This window comes from Oncorhynchus gorbuscha, unplaced genomic scaffold, assembly GCF_021184085.1.
Source record: "Oncorhynchus gorbuscha isolate QuinsamMale2020 ecotype Even-year unplaced genomic scaffold, OgorEven_v1.0 Un_scaffold_2170, whole genome shotgun sequence".
NCBI lineage: Eukaryota > Metazoa > Chordata > Actinopteri > Salmoniformes > Salmonidae > Oncorhynchus > Oncorhynchus gorbuscha.
The window spans coordinates 67,501-85,950 of NW_025746747.1; the positions used below are offsets into that span (position 1 = coordinate 67,501).

An 18,450-nucleotide genomic window follows, 5' to 3' on the forward strand; every position below is an offset into this window, starting at 1 on the left:
GAGGAGAGTGAGAATACATTTGAGGGATAGGTAATAGTGAAAATGTGCCTATCTACTGTAAGTGTACATTAGTTTAACAATAGTACTGAGCAACGACTGAGAAACAAGATAGAATGGTTCCTTTCACAAAACCGACATTACGACGTACCAATGACAGCCTGAATTATTTGAAAGAATTCGCAAAAATACACTACCCACAAGGAAATCATCGACACAATAAACATATGCAACTTTAAAATACATACCTCTGGAAAACTGTCATTTCTAAGAGTAGGACAGAAGTGTCCGTCTATAGCTCACTGTTTGAGCAGCCGATGTTATGGCATTGCTTTGGTAGTGCCTGGTGGATTCCGATAGAGGGGGCATCACCATAGTAACAAATCAACAAGTGTTGATGTTGTTGAAACTAAATGAAGTCATCATTTAAGTAACTATAAACTCTCCTTCCAGACTCACATTAAGCATCTCCAATCCAAAATTAAATCTAGAATCGGCTTCGTATTTCGCAAAAAAAGCCTCATGGCGCCAAACATACCCTCGTAAAACTGACCGTCCTACCGATCCTTGACTTCAGTGATGTCATTTACAAAATAGCCTCCAACACTCTACTCAACAAACTGGATGCAGTCTATCACAGTGCTATCCGTTTTGTCACCAAAGCCCCATATACTACCCACCACTGCGACCTGTATGCTCTCGTTGGCTGGCCCTCGCTACATATTCGTCGCCAAACCTGGCTCCAGGTCATCTATACGCCTATGCTAAGTAAAGCCCCGCCTTATCTCAGCTCACTGGTCACGATAACAACACTGGTCATCCCCAAAGCTACCACTTCTTTGGCCGCCTTTCCTTCCAGTTCTCTGCTGCCAATGACTGGAACGAATTGCAAAAATCTCTGAAGCTGGAGTCTTATATCTCCCTCACTAACTTTAAACATCAGCTGTCAGAGCAGCTTACCGATCACTGTACCTGTACACAGCCAATCTGTAAATAGCACAACCGACTACCTCATCCCCATATTATTACTTATAATCATCATCTGCACATCTATCACTCCAGTACTGTAAGTTTTTTTATGTGTAACTGTGTTGTTGTCTGTTCACACTGCTTTGCTTTATCTTGGCCAGGTCGCAGTTGTAAATGACAACTTGTTCTCAACTGGCCTACCTGGTTAAATAAAGGTGAAATAAATCAAACTAAATAAAAAATCACCCAGTTCACAATCAAAATGTTTTGCGGCTGTTGAAACTAAATGAAGTTATCACCCAGTTCACCATGAAACTGTGCCAAGAGAAAGTAGAAAACAACAGACAAAAGAAAGGAGAAGGTGAAAAACCGTGTACAACTGTTCAGTGACAGGAAATGACAACCTCTCGACAGTGAACACAGAAACAGATGTCCTGTTCTGCTGATTTCTTTAAGAATGATTTAGTTGTGAAAGGCACTATACTTTATCTGTCCTATTCAGTGAACACAGAGCATATTTCCTATCTGGATATTAACACCCAGTGTTTCATCGAACATGAATGATTTAGTTGTGAAAGGCACTATACTTTATCTGTCCTATTCAGTGAACACAGAGCATATTTCCTATCTGGATATTAACACCCAGTGTTTCATCGAACATGTGTGAATTAGGTGCCGTCAAATGTGTAACTGATGTTGGCCTCTAATACAGGGTCGGTTTCCTTTTCCTATTGGATGATGTTGGCCTCTAATACACGGTCGGTTTCCTTTTCCTATTGGATGATGTTGGCCTCTAATACACGGTCGGTTTCCTTTTCCTATTGGATGATGTTGGCCTCTAATACAGGGTCGGTTTCCTTTTCCTATTGGATGATGTTGGCCTCTAATACAGGGTCGGTTTCCTTTTCCTATTGGATGATGTTGGCCTCTAATACACGGTCGGTTTCCTTTTCCTATTGGATGATGTTGGCCTCTAATACAGGGTCGGTTTCCTTTTCCTATTGGATGATGTTGGCCTCTAATACAGGGTCGGTTTCCTTTTCCTATTGGATGATGTTGGCCTCTAATACAGGGTCGGTTTCCTTTTCCTATTGGATGATGTTGGCCTCTAATACACGGTCGGTTTCCTTTTCCTATTGGATGATGTTGGCCTCTAATACAGGGTCGGTTTCCTTTTCCTATTGGATGATGTTGGCCTCTAATACACGGTCGGTTTCCTTTTCCTATTGGATGATGTTGGCCTCTAATACAGGGTCGGTTTCCTTTTCCTAACGGATGATGTTGGCCTCTAATACAGGGTCGGTTTCCTTTTCCTAACGGATGATGTGGGTCTACATCTATAGTCCATCCAGGGCCCTGGTTGGTGATGAACATCTGGCCAAACATAGTCGTCCTTGGAGGAGCCAGACCCAATATAGTGGCGTGTTCAGGGGCAGCAGGGTGAATGCACTGGCACCAAGACCCACTCTCTCTCTCCTTCCCCTCTGTCCGGGCCCTCGTGGAACGAGGGAAGTCAATGTTAAATCAATGTTGGTTCTGTCTGGCAGCCTGTTTTACTTGGCCCACAGTGTGCCAATCACTCAGGAGACACTGCTGGTAAAATGCAAGTAAAATGCAATATTTGATTTAGTGAGAAGAACAAGAAAAGGACACAAAATAAAACTGATGTATTCAGGAAGTCATTAACTCTGGGGCGGAACGAATGAAATTCAGTTTAGAGTGTTTGTTTTGGAGGCTGGGGATTCAATAGCAAACAAGAGGTGGTGTAGGTTCAGAGAAGACATTAGACTGGTAGCCAAGGTCACGTGGCCATATCCAAACTTTTCAATCAAGATGAAATATATTGATTTATATAGTTATATTTACATCTAAATCCACTGATATGGTCATTTCATCTACAGTATCTATCTAGATTGATTTCTTCATATACTAGTTCATACATTCAATTATTTAGGCCATACAAATTAAATTAAATGATTAACGGACACCCCCTCTTAAAAATCTGAAAATTGTCAAAGTTGAATGATTAATCAAGCAACCAGCAATACACAACTTCCTCTCGGACTTGGATTATGGCTGAAATATGCCTCATTTAGCCTTCCCAAAAGGCAAAAATCTCTTGATTAGTTCACTAGGTGTTGAACTAAGGTTGCTGAAGTATTTTAACAACATGGTTAACTTTTTTTTTGCTAGCCTCAATTTAAAAATAAATAAATGTTTAACCTTTAATAAAGTTTTGGTTTGCATTCTGGGATGTTCTGTTTGCATTCTGAAGTTAGTGATGTTTGCTAATTGGATGTAGCCATTGAAAAGCACGTTACTTCAATCACAATACATTTTTGCACTTGCATTTTTCTCATGTAATTTGGTCAATTAAGATTTACCAGCTTTATTATAGAAGCATTTTTTGTTGCTTGTCACATTTCTGCTCCCGAGTGGCGCAGTGGTCTAAGACCCTGCATCTCAGTGCTGGAGGCTTCACTATAGACCCTGGTTTGATTCCAGCCTGTATCACAACCGCCCGGGATTGGGAGTCCCATAGGGCAGTGCACAATTGGACCAGCGTCGTCTGGGTTTGGCCGGGGTAGGGTTTGGCCGGGGTAGGGTTTGGCCGGGGTAGGGTTTGGCCGGGGTAGGCCGTCATTGTAAATAAGATTTTGTTCTTAACTGACTTGCCTAGTTAAATAAAGGTTCAATAAATAATGATATATATTGGGTGGCAGGGTAGCCTAGTGGTTAGAGGGTTGAACTAGTAACTGAAAGGTTGCAAGTTCAAATCCCCAACCTGACAAGGTACAAATCTGTCATTCTGCCCCTGAACAGGCAGTTAACCCACTGTTCCTAGGCTGTCATTGAAAATAAGAATTTGTTCTTAACTGACTTGTCTGGTAAAATAAATATATATGCTATGTTAGCCTATTAGCATTTGTCTTATCATATTGCACAGCTTTTCCCTTGCTATAATCATTGCTACTTTTATAAGTTTATATGCATATTCATGTTTCATTAGTATATTTATCTACCTTCTCTATCTATATTGATTGATGTTTATATCCTGAGAGAAAAGGAGGCCTACACATCAAAAGACTGACATTTTGTATTTATCTAAAACAATCAGCTCCAGCAATCAGAAACAATGACTTTATTCAGATAGCCAGGATATCTGGACAGTAATGACACAAAGCACACAAACGTTTTCCGTATAGTGAAGGTGACTACAATTCAGCGTAGAATCCGCGAAAGCGCCATTTTCTATAAGGTTTGCTTTCTGTTATGCAGGTGAATGAGGACCCAAAAGCGACTTGGCGAAAACAGAGTCTTTAATCCAGTAAAGTAACTTTACAATCAAAAGGCATAATTCTACTCGTAATGACGAGAACAGACTGGAGACTTGATCAAGAACTGCAGGTTGCCTCGGGAAGGCACTTGAACGTAGCAGACTCAGACACCTGCTCACCACGCAGCATCTGAGGGAAACACGACACGACAGGGCGATACATAGACACAGCACGGTGAACAATAGACAAGGATCCGACAGGGCAGGAACGGAAAACAAGGAGAGAAATAGGGACTCTAATCAGGGAAAAGGATCGGGAACAGGTGTGGGAAGACTAAATGATTGATTAGGGGAATAGGAACAGCTGGGAGCAGGAACGGAACGATAGAGAGAAGAGAGAGAGGAAGGGAGAGAGAAAAAGGGGAACGAACCTAAAAAGACCAGCAGGGGGAAAATGAACAGAGGGAAAAGCAAAATGACAAGACAATCTAAGACAAAACATGACAGTACCCCCCCCACTCACCGAGCGCCTCCTGGCGCACTCGAGGAGGAATCCTGGCGGCAACGGAGGGAATCATCAATAAGTGAACGGTCCAGCACGTCCCGAGACGGAACCCAACTCCTCTCCTCAGGACCGTAACCCTCCCAATCCACTAAGTATTGGTGACCCCGTCCCCGAGAACGCATGTCCATGATCCTACGTACCTTGTAAATAGGTGCGCTCTCGACAAGGACGGGAGGGGGGGGAGGGAAGACGAATGGGGGTGCGAAGAAAGGGCTTGACACAGGAGACATGGAAGACAGGATGGACGCGACGAAGATGTCGCGGAAGAAGCAGTCGCACAGCGACAGGATTGACGACCTGGGAGACACGGAACGGACCAATGAACCGCGGAGTCAACTTACGAGAAGCTGTCGTAAGAGGAAGGTTGCGAGTGGAAAGCCACACTCTCTGGCCGCAACAATACCTAGGACTCTTAATCCTGCGTTTATTAGCGGCTCTCACAGTCTGTGCCCTGTAACGGCAAAGTGCAGACCTCACCCTCCTCCAGGTGCGCTCACAACGTTGGACAAACGCTTGAGCGGAGGGAACGCTGGACTCGGCAAGCTGGGATGAGAACAGAGGAGGCTGGTAACCCAGACTACTCTGAAACGGAGATAACCCGGTAGCAGACGAAGGAAGCGAGTTGTGAGCGTATTCTGCCCAGGGAAGCTGTTCTGCCCAAGACGCAGGGTTTCTGAAAGAAAGGCTGCGTAGTATGCGACCAATCGTCTGATTGGCCCTCTCTGCTTGACCGTTAGACTGGGGATGAAACCCGGAAGAGAGACTGACGGACGCACCAATCAAACGACAGAACTCCCTCCAAAACTGTGACGTGAATTGCGGGCCTCTGTCTGAAACGGCGTCTAACGGGAGGCCATGAATTCTGAACACATTCTCGATGATGATTTGTGCCGTCTCCTTAGCGGAAGGAAGTTTAGCGAGGGGAATGAAATGTGCCGCCTTAGAGAACCTATCGACAACCGTAAGAATCACAGTCTTCCCCGCAGACAAAGGCAGACCGGTAATGAAGTCTAGGGCGATGTGAGACCATGGTCGAGAAGGAATGGGAGCGGTCTGAGACGACCGGCAGGAGGAGAGTTACCCGACTTAGTCTGCGTGCAGTCCGAACAAGCAGCCACGAAACGGCGCGTGTCACGCTCCTGAGTCGGCCACCAAAAGCGCTGGCGAATAGACGCAAGAGTGCCTCGAACACCGGGATGACCAGCTAACTTGGCAGAGTGAGCCCACTGAAGAACAGCCAGACGAGTGGAAACAGGAACGAAAAGGAGGTTACTAGGACAAGCGCGCGGCGACGCAGTGTGCGTGAGTGCTTGCTTAACCTGTCTTTCAATTCCCCAGACTGTCAACCCGACAACACGCCCATAAGGAAGAATCCCCTCGGGATCAGTAGAAGCCACAGAAGAACTAAACAGACGGGATAAGGCATCAGGCTTGGTGTTTTTGCTACCCGGACGGTAAGAAATCACAAACTCGAAACGAGCGAAAAACAACGCCCAACGAGCTTGACGGGCATTAAGTCGTTTGGCAGAACGGATGTACTCAAGGTTCTTATGGTCTGTCCAAACGACAAAAGGAACGGTCGCCCCCTCCAACCACTGTCGCCATTCGCCTAGGGCTAAGCGGATGGCGAGCAGTTCGCGGTTACCCACATCATAGTTGCGCTCAGATGGCGACAGGCGATGAGAAAAATAAGCGCAAGGATGAACCTTATCGTCAGACTGGAAGCGCTGGGATAGAATGGCTCCCACGCCTACCTCTGAAGCGTCAACCTCGACAATGAATTGTCTAGTGACGTCAGGAGTAACGAGGATAGGAGCGGACGTAAAACGTTCTTTTAGAAGATCAAAAGCTCCCTGGGCGGAACCGGACCACTTAAAACACGTCTTGACAGAAGTAAGAGCTGTGAGAGGGGCAGCAACTTGACCGAAATTACGAATGAAACGCCGATAGAAATTAGCGAAACCTAAAAAGCGCTGCAACTCGACACGTGACCTTGGAACGGGCCAATCACTGACAGCTTGGACCTTAGCGGAATCCATCTGAATGCCTTCAGCGGAAATAACGGAACCGAGAAAAGTAACGGAGGAGACATGAAAAGAGCACTTCTCAGCCTTCACGTAGAGACAATTCTCTAAAAGGCGCTGTAGAACACGTCGAACGTGCTGAACATGAATCTCGAGTGACGGTGAAAAAATCAGGATATCGTCAAGATAGACAAAAACAAAGATGTTCAGCATGTCTCTCAGAACATCATTAACTAATGCCTGAAAAACAGCTGGCGCATTGGCGAGACCAAACGGCAGAACCCGGTACTCAAAATGCCCTAACGGAGTGTTAAACGCCGTTTTCCACTCGTCCCCCTCTCTGATGCGCACGAGATGGTAAGCGTTACGAAGGTCCAACTTAGTAAAGCACCTGGCTCCCTGCAGAATCTCGAAGGCTGATGACATAAGGGGAAGCGGATAACGATTCTTAACCGTTATGTCATTCAGCCCTCGATAATCCACGCAGGGGCGCAGAGTACCGTCCTTCTTCTTAACAAAAAAGAACCCCGCCCCGGCCGGAGAGGAAGAAGGCACTATGGTACCGGCGTCAAGAGACACAGATAAATAATCCTCGAGAGCCTTACGTTCGGGAGCCGACAGAGAGTATAGTCTACCCCGAGGAGGAGTGGTCCCCGGAAGGAGATCAATACTACAATCATACGACCGGTGAGGAGGAAGGGAGTTGGCTCGGGACCGACTGAAGACCGTGCGCAGATCATGATATTCCTCCGGCACTCCTGTCAAATCGCCAGGTTCCTCCTGAGAAGTGGGGACAGAAGAAATGGGAGGGATGGCAGACATTAAACACTTCACATGACAAGAAACGTTCCAGGATAGGATAGAATTACTAGACCAATTAATAGAAGGATTATGACATACTAGCCAGGGATGACCCAAAACAACAGGTGTAAAAGGTGAACGAAAAATCAAAAAAGAAATAGTCTCACTGTGGTTACCAGATACTGTGAGAGTTAAAGGTAGTGTCTCAAATCTGATACTGGGAAGATGACTACCATCTAAGGCAAACATGGGCGTAGGCTTGTCTAACTGTCTGAAAGGAATGTCATGTTTCCGAGCCCATGCTTCGTCCATGAAACAACCCTCAGCCCCAGAGTCAATCAAGGCACTGCATGTAGCACCCGAACCGGTCCAGCGTAGATGGACCGACATAGTAGTACAGGATCTAGATGAAGAGACCTGAGTAGTAGCGCTCACCAGTAGCCCTCCGCTTACTGATGAGCTCTGGCCTTTACTGGACATGAATTGACAAAATGTCCATCAAATCCGCAATAGAGGCACAGGCGGTTGGTGATCCTCCGTTCCCTCTCCTTGGTCGAGATGCGAATACCTCCCAGCTGCATGGGCTCAGTCTCTGAGCCAGAGGAGGAGATGGTTGCGATGCGGAACAGGGAAACACCGTTGACGCGAGCTCTCTTCCACGAGCTTGGTGACGAAGATCTACCCGTCGTTCTATGCGGATGGCGAGAGCAATCAAAGAGTCCACACTGGAAGGAACCTCCCGAGAGAGAATCTCATCTTTGACCACTGCGTGGAGTCCCTCCAGAAAACGAGCGAGCAGCGCCGGCTCGTTCCAGTCACTAGAGGCAGCAAGAGTGCGAAACTCTATAGAGTAATCCGTTATGGATCGATCACCTTGGCATAGGGAAGCCAGGGCCCTAGAAGCCTCCCTACCAAAAACTGAACGGTCAAAAACCCGAATCATCTCCTCTTTAAAGTTCTGGTAATTGTTTGAACAATCAGCCCTTGCCTCCCAGATAGCTGTGCCCCACTCTCGAGCCCGGCCAGTAAGGAGTGAAATGACGTAAGCAACCCGAGCTCTCTCGCTAGAGTATGTGTTGGGTTGGAGAGAGAACACAATATCACACTGGGTGAGAAAGGAGCGGCACTCCGTGGGCTGCCCGGAGTAGCAAGGTGGGTTATTAACCCTAGGTTCCGGAGGCTCGGCAGGCCAGGAAGTAACAGGTGGCACGAGACGAAGACTCTGAAACTGTCCAGAGAGGTCGGAAACCTGAGCGGCCAGGTTCTCCACGGCATGGCGAGCAGCAGACAATTCCTGCTCGTGTCTGCCGAGCATGGCTCCTTGGATCTCGACGGCAGTGTTACGAGCATCTGTAGTCGCTGGGTCCATTCTTTGGTCGGATCCTTCTGTTATGCAGGTGAATGAGGACCCAAAAGCGACTTGGCGAAAACAGAGTCTTTAATCCAGTAAAGTAACTTTACAATCAAAAGGCATAATTCTACTCGTAATGACGAGAACAGACTGGAGACTTGATCAAGAACTGCAGGTTGCCTCGGGAAGGCACTTGAACGTAGCAGACTCAGACACCTGCTCACCACGCAGCATCTGAGGGAAACACGACACGACAGGGCGATACATAGACACAGCACGGTGAACAATAGACAAGGATCCGACAGGGCAGGAACGGAAAACAAGGAGAGAAATAGGGACTCTAATCAGGGAAAAGGATCGGGAACAGGTGTGGGAAGACTAAATGATTGATTAGGGGAATAGGAACAGCTGGGAGCAGGAACGGAACGATAGAGAGAAGAGAGAGAGGAAGGGAGAGAGAAAAAGGGGAACGAACCTAAAAAGACCAGCAGGGGGAAAATGAACAGAGGGAAAAGCAAAATGACAAGACAATCTAAGACAAAACATGACACTTTCAAGCAGGAAGGAAGGAAAGGCGCTTCTCCCAACCAAGTCCCTCTTCTATCAGGAACATTTTGTGCATCAAGTGGGTTCCGGTCAGCCAGGCAGGGCTGGTTAGTTCAATGGCAGGCAGGCAGGCACTAACAATACTTTATGTCCACTTCATTTCCATTGCAAATCAGGCCCTGAGTTCCCTGGGTTCCCAGAGTTCCCAGCAGCTCCCCGTTTCCCTGAAACAAGCAGATTAACAGGGACTCATTAACAGCAGTGAGACTATAACTCTGATAGCCATCCCAGTCCTAACAATGCAACCCAAACCTGGCTTCTGATGCCATTTCTTTTCTTTGAGAATGTGATGGAGCCTGCTGGAGTGCATTTTATGAACTATTCCTGTTATTTTGGACTTCATATTTTGCATTTGAATATTGATTGATATTGATATTGATACTGCACTCCATTGTTGAAGAGGGTTAGCACGTAAGCGTAAACCTGTATCCTGTGCATGTAACCAATACACTTTGATTTGATTTATTCCATTGATTCCATATTTTTAAGAAAACAAATACGGTTTGAACCCACTTTGCTAACAATGGGATCTGGTGAGGTGGTTGTGGCTTTGTAATGTGCCTGGGTTCATCCAGTGTTCCATAATGGGATGTGTCCCAGACCACGTCTTTCCAACAGTCAACAATGGCTGTGACAGGTGGAATGTACATCAGACCGTGGCCCCTGTTCTACACACAAATCCCCCGACAGAACTAACCCTGTCTAGATCTGGTGTTCACTGACCAAATACTCTGATGGCGTACGCCTGCATGCATGTGTGTCTTATCATTCTGTGTGTCAGTGTGTGCGCATGTTCTGCATTGTTTCCATTCACATGAATCCCATGGCTGTACTGGTTCATTGTCTACTCTCATGTCATTGAAAAGTGCAATAAATACTTAGAAACGCATTAAGGTTGGAGTTTGACTTGCTCTGGTTTTCCAGTCAGTGGGAACAGGCCTCCACTTCAGCCTTGTTGTTTACTCATTTACAGTAGAGCTTTCAAGAGGGCCCCGGCAGAAACATGGTGAAAGGACGTTCTCCAACGAAACAGGACCCAAGCCCCCCCGCCCCTTCTGTTCTTTCTCAAGAGTTCCTCCTGAAACTATTTGGCAAACAATGGTGAAAAAAGACAGAGTTTGAAGGAGGAAAACAACAAGCCGTTCCTGAACCACCCACACCCCATCTGCTGTGCTATTATCTTCTCTCCTTTTGGGTATTAACATTATGTGCTGATATGATTTCCTGATTCTATGTTGTGGTGGTGGTGGTGGTTGTTAGGGGCTACCACCGGTGGATGTTGTTTTGTTGTTTTCGGGGCATTTGTTGCGATATGAAACAGGCAAGGGGAAAAATCCACCCCCATGTGCATCTAATCGTCCATTCACAGCCCTCTTAATGACTGGTCAGTTCCTCTGCCCTGCCATTTTCTGTCCAATTATTTATTTTCTCGCCGTCCGGATAAATGGAGACAATGAGGCCCTCCAGCGCATAATGACTCATTAAAATTCAGCAGTTCAGTGCTGGAACTTGGCTTTCTCCCTCGGACCCATTGGGGACGGCTGCTTGGTGGCATGCGTGCTAGTGCCAACTTGAACATTCTAGATTCTACCCAGTGGACTAAAGGAGCAGGCAGACAGGCAGTCAGACAGGCAGACAGACAGGCAGACAGGCATTCTCGGTCTTCTTTGCCTGTAAGTTTAACTCCGTTTGAACTATTGAGGTTCTTTCTTCTTCTTTTTTACAGTGCAACTACCCACATCAGTGATGGGAGGGGTTTCCCAGAGCTGTGTGTGTGTGTGTGTGTGTGTGTGTGTGTGTGTGTGTGTGTGTGTGTGTGTGTGTGTGTGTGTGTGTGTGTGTGTGTGTGTGTGTGTGTGTGTGTGTGTGTGTGTGTGTGTGTGTGTGTGTGTGTGTGTGTGTGTGTGTGTGTGTGTGTGTGTGTGTGTGTGTGTGTGTGTGAGTGCGTGCGTGCGTGCGTGCGTGTGTGTGTTAGATGTGGCCTACAGAATGGTGACAGAAATAGACTGATGGAACCTTAAATAGTATTTTATTTTAGCATAGATTTTCAAGTGAAAACTAACTGATTCAAATGGAAGCTTGTAGTGAGGGAAACTAACTACAGTGACTCTGTGGCATCCTACAGACAGTTTTAAGTTTCAGTTTTCCAGTTTTCAATAAACACTTTACAAAAATTCCAAATGAAGAACTGTCATTACTAATATATTGATGTTCTAGATGGGTGAGGATATGTATATTTTGTTCATTACTCTGCTGTTAATATAATCCCCAAATTGAGCAGCACAGCAGTCATGTTCTTCAGGAATTCAGCACAGAACTAAATGTGTTATGAAGATGCCTTTTGAGATTCTATAAACAGTGAAATAATGAATCAAATATAAAAATGTTGTTTTGGGGTGTAGTTCTCCTTTAGTCTGTAGTACATGGTTCTGTGTTCGACAACTGCTGTCTACTATACAGATGTGAGAGCAGGAGGAGGGTGGAGCAAAACAGACGGCACCTCAAGCTGCTCAATATGAGCTGCTTAGAACGTTCCACAAAGCTTCTTCACAGCTAACAGAGGACGTTTAACACGCCCCCATTCTGTTGTTGTGACCCTATTCTGTTGTCACAACCCTATTCTGTTGTTGTGACCCTATTCTGTTGTCACAACCCTATTCTGTTATCGTGACCCTATTCTGTTGTCGTGACCCTATTCTGTTGTCGTGACCCTATTCTGTTGTTGTGACCCTATTCTGTTGTCACAACCCTATTCTGTTGTCGTGACCCTATTCTGTTGTCGTGACCCTATTCTGTTGTCGTGACCCTATTCTGTTGTTGTGACCCTATTCTGTTGTTGTGACCCTATTCTGTTGTCACAACCCTATTCTGTTGTCGTGACCCTATTCTGTTGTCGTGACCCTATTCTGTTGTCACAACCCTATTCTGTTGTCGTGACCCTATTCTGTTGTTGTGACCCTATTCTGTTGTCGTGACCCTATTCTGTTGTTGTGACCCTATTCTGTTGTTGTGTACCTATTCTGTTGTCACAACCCTATTCTGTTGTTGTGACCCTATTCTGTTGTTGTGACCCTATTCTGTTGTCGTGACTGTCGTGACCCTATTCTGTTGTCGTGGCCCTATTCAGTTGTCGTGGCCCTATTCTGTTGTTGTGACCCTATTCTGTTGTTGTGACCCTATTCTGTTGCCGTGACCCTATTCTGTTGTCGTGGCCCTATTCTGTTGTCACAACCCTATTCTGTTGTCGTGACCCTATTCTGTTGTCGTGGCCCTATTCAGTTGTTGTGACCCTATTCTGTTGTTGTGACCCTATTCTGTTGTTGTGACCCTATTCTGTTGTCGTGACCCTATTCTGTTGTCTGTTGACCCTATTCTGTTGTTGTGACCCTATTCTGTTGTGTTTACCCTATTCTGTTGTCGTGTGTCCCTATTCTGTTGTCGTGACCCTATTCTGTTGTCGTGACCCTATTCTGTTGTGTTTACCCTATTCTGTTGTCGTGGCCCTATTCTGTTGTGTTTACCCTATTCTGTTGTCGTGGCCCTATTCTGTTGTCGTGACCCTATTCTGTTGTCGTGGCCCTATTCTGTTGTTGTGACCCTATTCTGTTGTCGTGTCCCTATTCTGTTGTCGTGACCCTATTCTGTTGTCGTGACCCTATTCTGTTGTCGTGGCCCTATTCTGTTGTTGTGTCCCTATTCTGTTGTCGTGACCCTATTCTGTTGTCGTGACCCTATTCTGTTGTCGTGACTGTCGTGACCCTATTCTGTTGTCGTGACCCTATTCTGTTGTCGTGGCCCTATTCTGTTGTCGTGACTGTCGTGACCCTATTCTGTTGTTGTGACCCTATTCTGTTGTCGTGACCCTATTCTGTTGTCGTGACCCTATTCTGTTGTCGTGACCCTATTCTGTTGTCGTGACCCTATTCTGTTGTCGTGATCCTATTTAGCTGAATCGATCATTACTGGAGGTTGAGAAAATAAATGTCAATATATCATCCTACATTTCAAGCCTAGAGCTACTTCAACCTAAACTGGTTCAAGACCTGTTTGTGATGTCATGCCAAACCATGACAATAGGAATTGGCAAGACAGTACAGACAGATCTGGGACCAGGCTAACTATCCTATCAACCTATCACATAATATCACATTTACATTAAAAAAAGGCACAGTCAGTCAATGAGAAAAGTTCATTTTTATTTCTTTACAGAGAAACGGCCAGCAAATGGGTTAGCTGTGGCGTGTGGATGACCTAGTTAATATAGATGATGACATAGTTCACAGCTTAGTCATTAAAAACATACACTGCGATAATATAAAGAAAAACACTGCATTCTGTGGACATAAAGTAGAGTATGGTGCTCTGTACAAAGACACACTGAACAGACATTGAGGCTGTTACACACGGCACCAGATTAAGATTACGTAGAGATGATTTGATTCTGTAGTGTGGATTACTGATTGTACTGTATGCTGCATGAAGTTTGTTAATAATCCAATTGGGAAATGATGATAAAGCATTAGAAGACACAAATATGTTCTGCGCATTGTAAACTGGGTTACAGTGAATTGGCACCTTATGACTTCTGAGGAATTGACCCAAAACACATACATGAACATTGTCACATGCATTCTGCCATAGTGAATAAGAAGAATCTCTGTCTTTCTTTGTAAGCTTTCGGTGGCCCTGATGAGCTCAGATAACAGTACAGTATGCTGCTTAGTCAATCAAAACAACTGTTCTGTCCTTACTTGTTCATGCTTGGTCCCCTAGGACAACACACACACGAACACACACATCTGTGTGTCGTCCTGTCTGCATGAGTCCAGCTGACACATTACTCAGTGTGTCTGGTGTTATCTTACCCCACTTCCTTAAACCCCACATCATCACTAATCGCAATTGGTCAAGCATAGCTTCCAGGCACCTGTTGGATCAGGTGGCATTCTATTGGTCGATTGGTATCTGTTGCATCATGTGATATTCAAATAGATCTATTCTATTGGTCCTACTTTGCTTTCCTGCAACTTGGAATGGAGACAATGTTCATTATTGGTCGTCTAGGGAATGATGTTATAAAATGTAGTAATGGGTTATGGAGTTTCTACTGTACTTAGATCCACCACCCACCCACTTCCATGTAACAAACACGGTGATAGACCCCGACTTTGTTACTGGTGTTTAACGGCGACATTGGAAATAACACGGAAATAATGTGATGAACATAAATACATATTTAAGACATTTCTAACATCAAAATAACAACAAAATGAACATTTAAGAATTCAAATGAACAACTGAATTAAGACTGGTCCACTGATGTAAATATCTGTGTGCATTTTTAAGTTATACAGCTCAGCCTCATACTGTAGTGCACTACTTGACCAGAGCCCTATGGGCCCTGGTTAAAAGTAGTGCACTATATAGGGAATAGGGTGCCATATGGGATTCAGCCTGTGAATAAATCCTTAATCCCAGAGCTTCATTCCAAAAGTATCTGTTTCTCCATCTGCGTCACCAAGGACTTGGGCCTCAGCGTAATTCTCTCTCTCTCCTACACAAGTCTGTGGCAGGCCTCCACGCTGCTGTCTCAACGGTGCACACAACACAACAACATGTGCAGACCTGGGTTGTGTTCATTAGGCACCAAACAGAAGAAATAAGAAAAGCTCATTTTCCGTTGCAATATATCTTAAAACATTTCCATTGTGTGCCCTAATGAACACAACCCTGAACTTGAAGAAGGCGTGGCTGTACTAGATGTGTGTGTGGGGGGGGGGGGTCCGACTCCTCACAGAGGAATTTTGGCTCGCCTTTGATTTGATTTCTTTGTCAAAGTCAGTCTTTCTGTCTCTCCATGGGTAAGGTAAAACAAAAACGGTTTGTATAAAATCAGCAGGCACTTCGATATTCTTTCTTCGATATGTTGAAATTGGCACGGGGATAGCCGAGCACCCTCCAATCCTCGTCCTCCAGTTTTCACATTTCCATGAGACCAGGGTTGTGTTCATTGGGCACCAAACAAACAAAAAGGGGAGGGACTACTTGGACTTGTCGAATAAGAAATGGTCATCTTCGTTGTCCGTTGCAAAACATATTGATGAACACGTCCCTGGTGAGTAATGAACAGTCACCTACGGTCTGGATAGGGTGGTGTACACCGGCTGGTCCCAGTTGGAGGTGGGAGGACTGTGGGTGGGGGGAATGGACAAACTGTTGAGGATGGGGCTCCCGTGGTACGCCCTTCTGGAGGAGTGAAAGTAAGGGTACTGGTACAGGCTGGAAGGGTAGCCTGAGTAGGGGCTGTAATAGTTGGAACTCTGGAGGTCTGTATAGTCACACTGAGAACTGGAGAAGGAGGCTGCAGCTGCGGATGACGTCACGCAGGTCTGGGCTGTGTAGGAGTGGGAGTAATCTGAGTGGGAGGGGAGCTGTGAGAGTGACTGTCGCCACTGTAGTGGCTGGGGCTCAGCTGCTCCGTCTTGATGTGGGCCCGGTGCTGTGGGACCGCCTCGCTAGAAGTTGAGGAAGAGGCAGACATGGTGGCACTCTTGCGGCTCCAAACGGCACTGTTCGCTGTGGCGTGGCTGTATGATGTATACGAGATAGCACCAGATGCAGGGTTTGGTCCATGGTGGCCGTGGTGGTCCACGCCTGCGCCAGCGGTGGAGGCGTGGCCGTTGAGCGGTAGATACTGGTCAAACTCATGCACGTCGAAGGCCTCCATGTTGCTGATGACGTCGGTGCTGAGCTCGGAGATGTCCACGTTGCTGAAGTCGATGTTCTGTCGGCCGCTGTCCAGCAGGCGCCGTCCCTCGTGCTTCATGTCCAGTTTGCCCCCGTGGTGCAGGTCCGTTTTGGGGGTGGTGGGGGGTGTGGGTGGACCGTGGGGTTGGCCTTGAGGATGGTGAAACAGAAACAAGTCAGCTGTGTTGAATGGTCCAAGTGATTGAAATATAGTCACATTTAATCACATTGAATTAGTTGGTGAATTTAGAATGTCATGAAGCTTTGGGGACATTCTGGTAAAATCTAAATATTATTAACAGTTACCGCACAATTAGCTCCTAAAAAACAACAGACATTGTAAAGTATTAACTGTCCTTAGCCATTTACACGTCATAAATCCAAATGGTTGACTTCATAAGATGTTAATTGTGCTATTTTGACACATTCTTTCTCATCAACTCACCTGCATGTTCAGGGTGGTGGTGTCCATCGGCTATGCCTGCCAACAATCCTGGTTCAGCCTTGTACATGTGATTCCCCAGCTCTGCACCAGAGTCGGAGTCACTCTGCCCAGGTTTCACACTCTTCCGACGCCGAGGCTGGTACTTGTAGTCGGGATGGTCTTTTTTGTGCTGCACCCGAAGTCTCTCTGCTTCCTCCACAAAAGGCCGCTTCTCATTCTCTGAGAGTAAGCTATGGTAATAGTGTGAACATAACATGTAAATGAACTATTCAGTTGGTGCATTGTAATGGCCTAATTATAAAACCCATGTACTTTTTTTAAGTAGACCTATTTAAACAGGGAAGATCATTCTGGTCATTAGGCCAACAATTATCCAAAGTGGAAAAAAACTTACTTTCCTCCCTGTTTTTCTTTCTAAATTGTGCAAAAATGTGCATGTTTTCTATTGATAAACTGCATAGACTTCACAGAATAGTGACTGGAGTGATGACATTTACATTTACATTTAAGTCATTTAGCAGACGCTCTTATCCAGAGCGACTTACAATGACCTAATTCGTTTCTATTTAGTGACACATCTCTTTAAAATCAGATTCAAGTATACTTGTTTTTGTTTGATAGGCCTATGTAAATTATATATTTTTTGTTATAAACATTTCCACTTGGTCCTACTTACCGCCATAGCTTCCCCAAAGTCTTGCTCAGTTCCGCATTGTGCAGATGAGGGTATTGGTCCGCCAGCTTTCTGCGCGCCGCTTGCGCCCACACCATGAACGCGTTCATCGGTCTTTTGACATGGGGTTTATTTTTCAGCGAGCCATTTCCCCGAACGGGCATGGGGACGAGGGACCAGTCATATCCCTTGAGAACCTGCGACACCGCGTCACGTATGCAGGCTGGGAATCGGTCATCATCCTCGCCGTCCAGTTTCTTTCCTATACCAGCGAGGAGTGATCCATCTGATCCCGTTGGCGACGAGGGCGCATCCGAGTCGGAATCATCCTGCGACATGGAGCTCGTAGTCCCCGCCGGGCTACACGGTGGGTCGCTGATGGACTTGTCATGCTCTGCGGTCATTTTTAACATTTGATCAGACTCAAAGGGATTATATCCGGTGTAAATACTTTAGTGTCGTTTATTTATTTTTTAGTGTCCGAATTTTCAAGTGAAAATAATGAGCTAGAACAATTGCGCATTTTACGCACGCTGAACCATGGTAGGTAGACTCCTTCACAACATCAACAAAAACTCCGTTGTTTTCCCTTTCTGTGTTTGTTTGTTTTTCTTCGTCCTGTCCTGTCCTGTGCTGTCCTATCCTGTCCTGTGCTGTCAGAGGTGGTACAGTTCTGGACGCAGCAGTCTTCACAGTGAGTGCAGAGTTTGGGCGATAGAGGAACTTACTTGAAGTTTGGAGCCCTCACTCCACCTTCTGCTTCTGATTGGTTGAGCCTTATCACCATTTTTGTTTCCGATTGGTTGGGGTTTTGAATGACAAGTCATTTGTAAAAAAATATATAAAAAAATATATATGTTTGTGTCATAATGTTTTCATGTTTTCCTTGTCACCCCAGCATGCCCTCTCTCGTTTAGTGCGGATTAGCCTACCTATTTGAGTGAACCGTTGTTTAATGCATGGAAACACCTCCAAGTGAATCAACTTTATCACAA

At 45.7% G+C, this 18,450-nt stretch overlaps 1 pseudogene; it reads right to left on the reverse strand.

Annotated features, from left to right (window-relative positions):
* Window positions 1-15,359: 15,359 nt before the first annotated feature.
* Window positions 15,360-18,164, reverse strand: LOC124025098 (annotated as a pseudogene).
* Window positions 18,165-18,450: the final 286 nt, after the last annotated feature.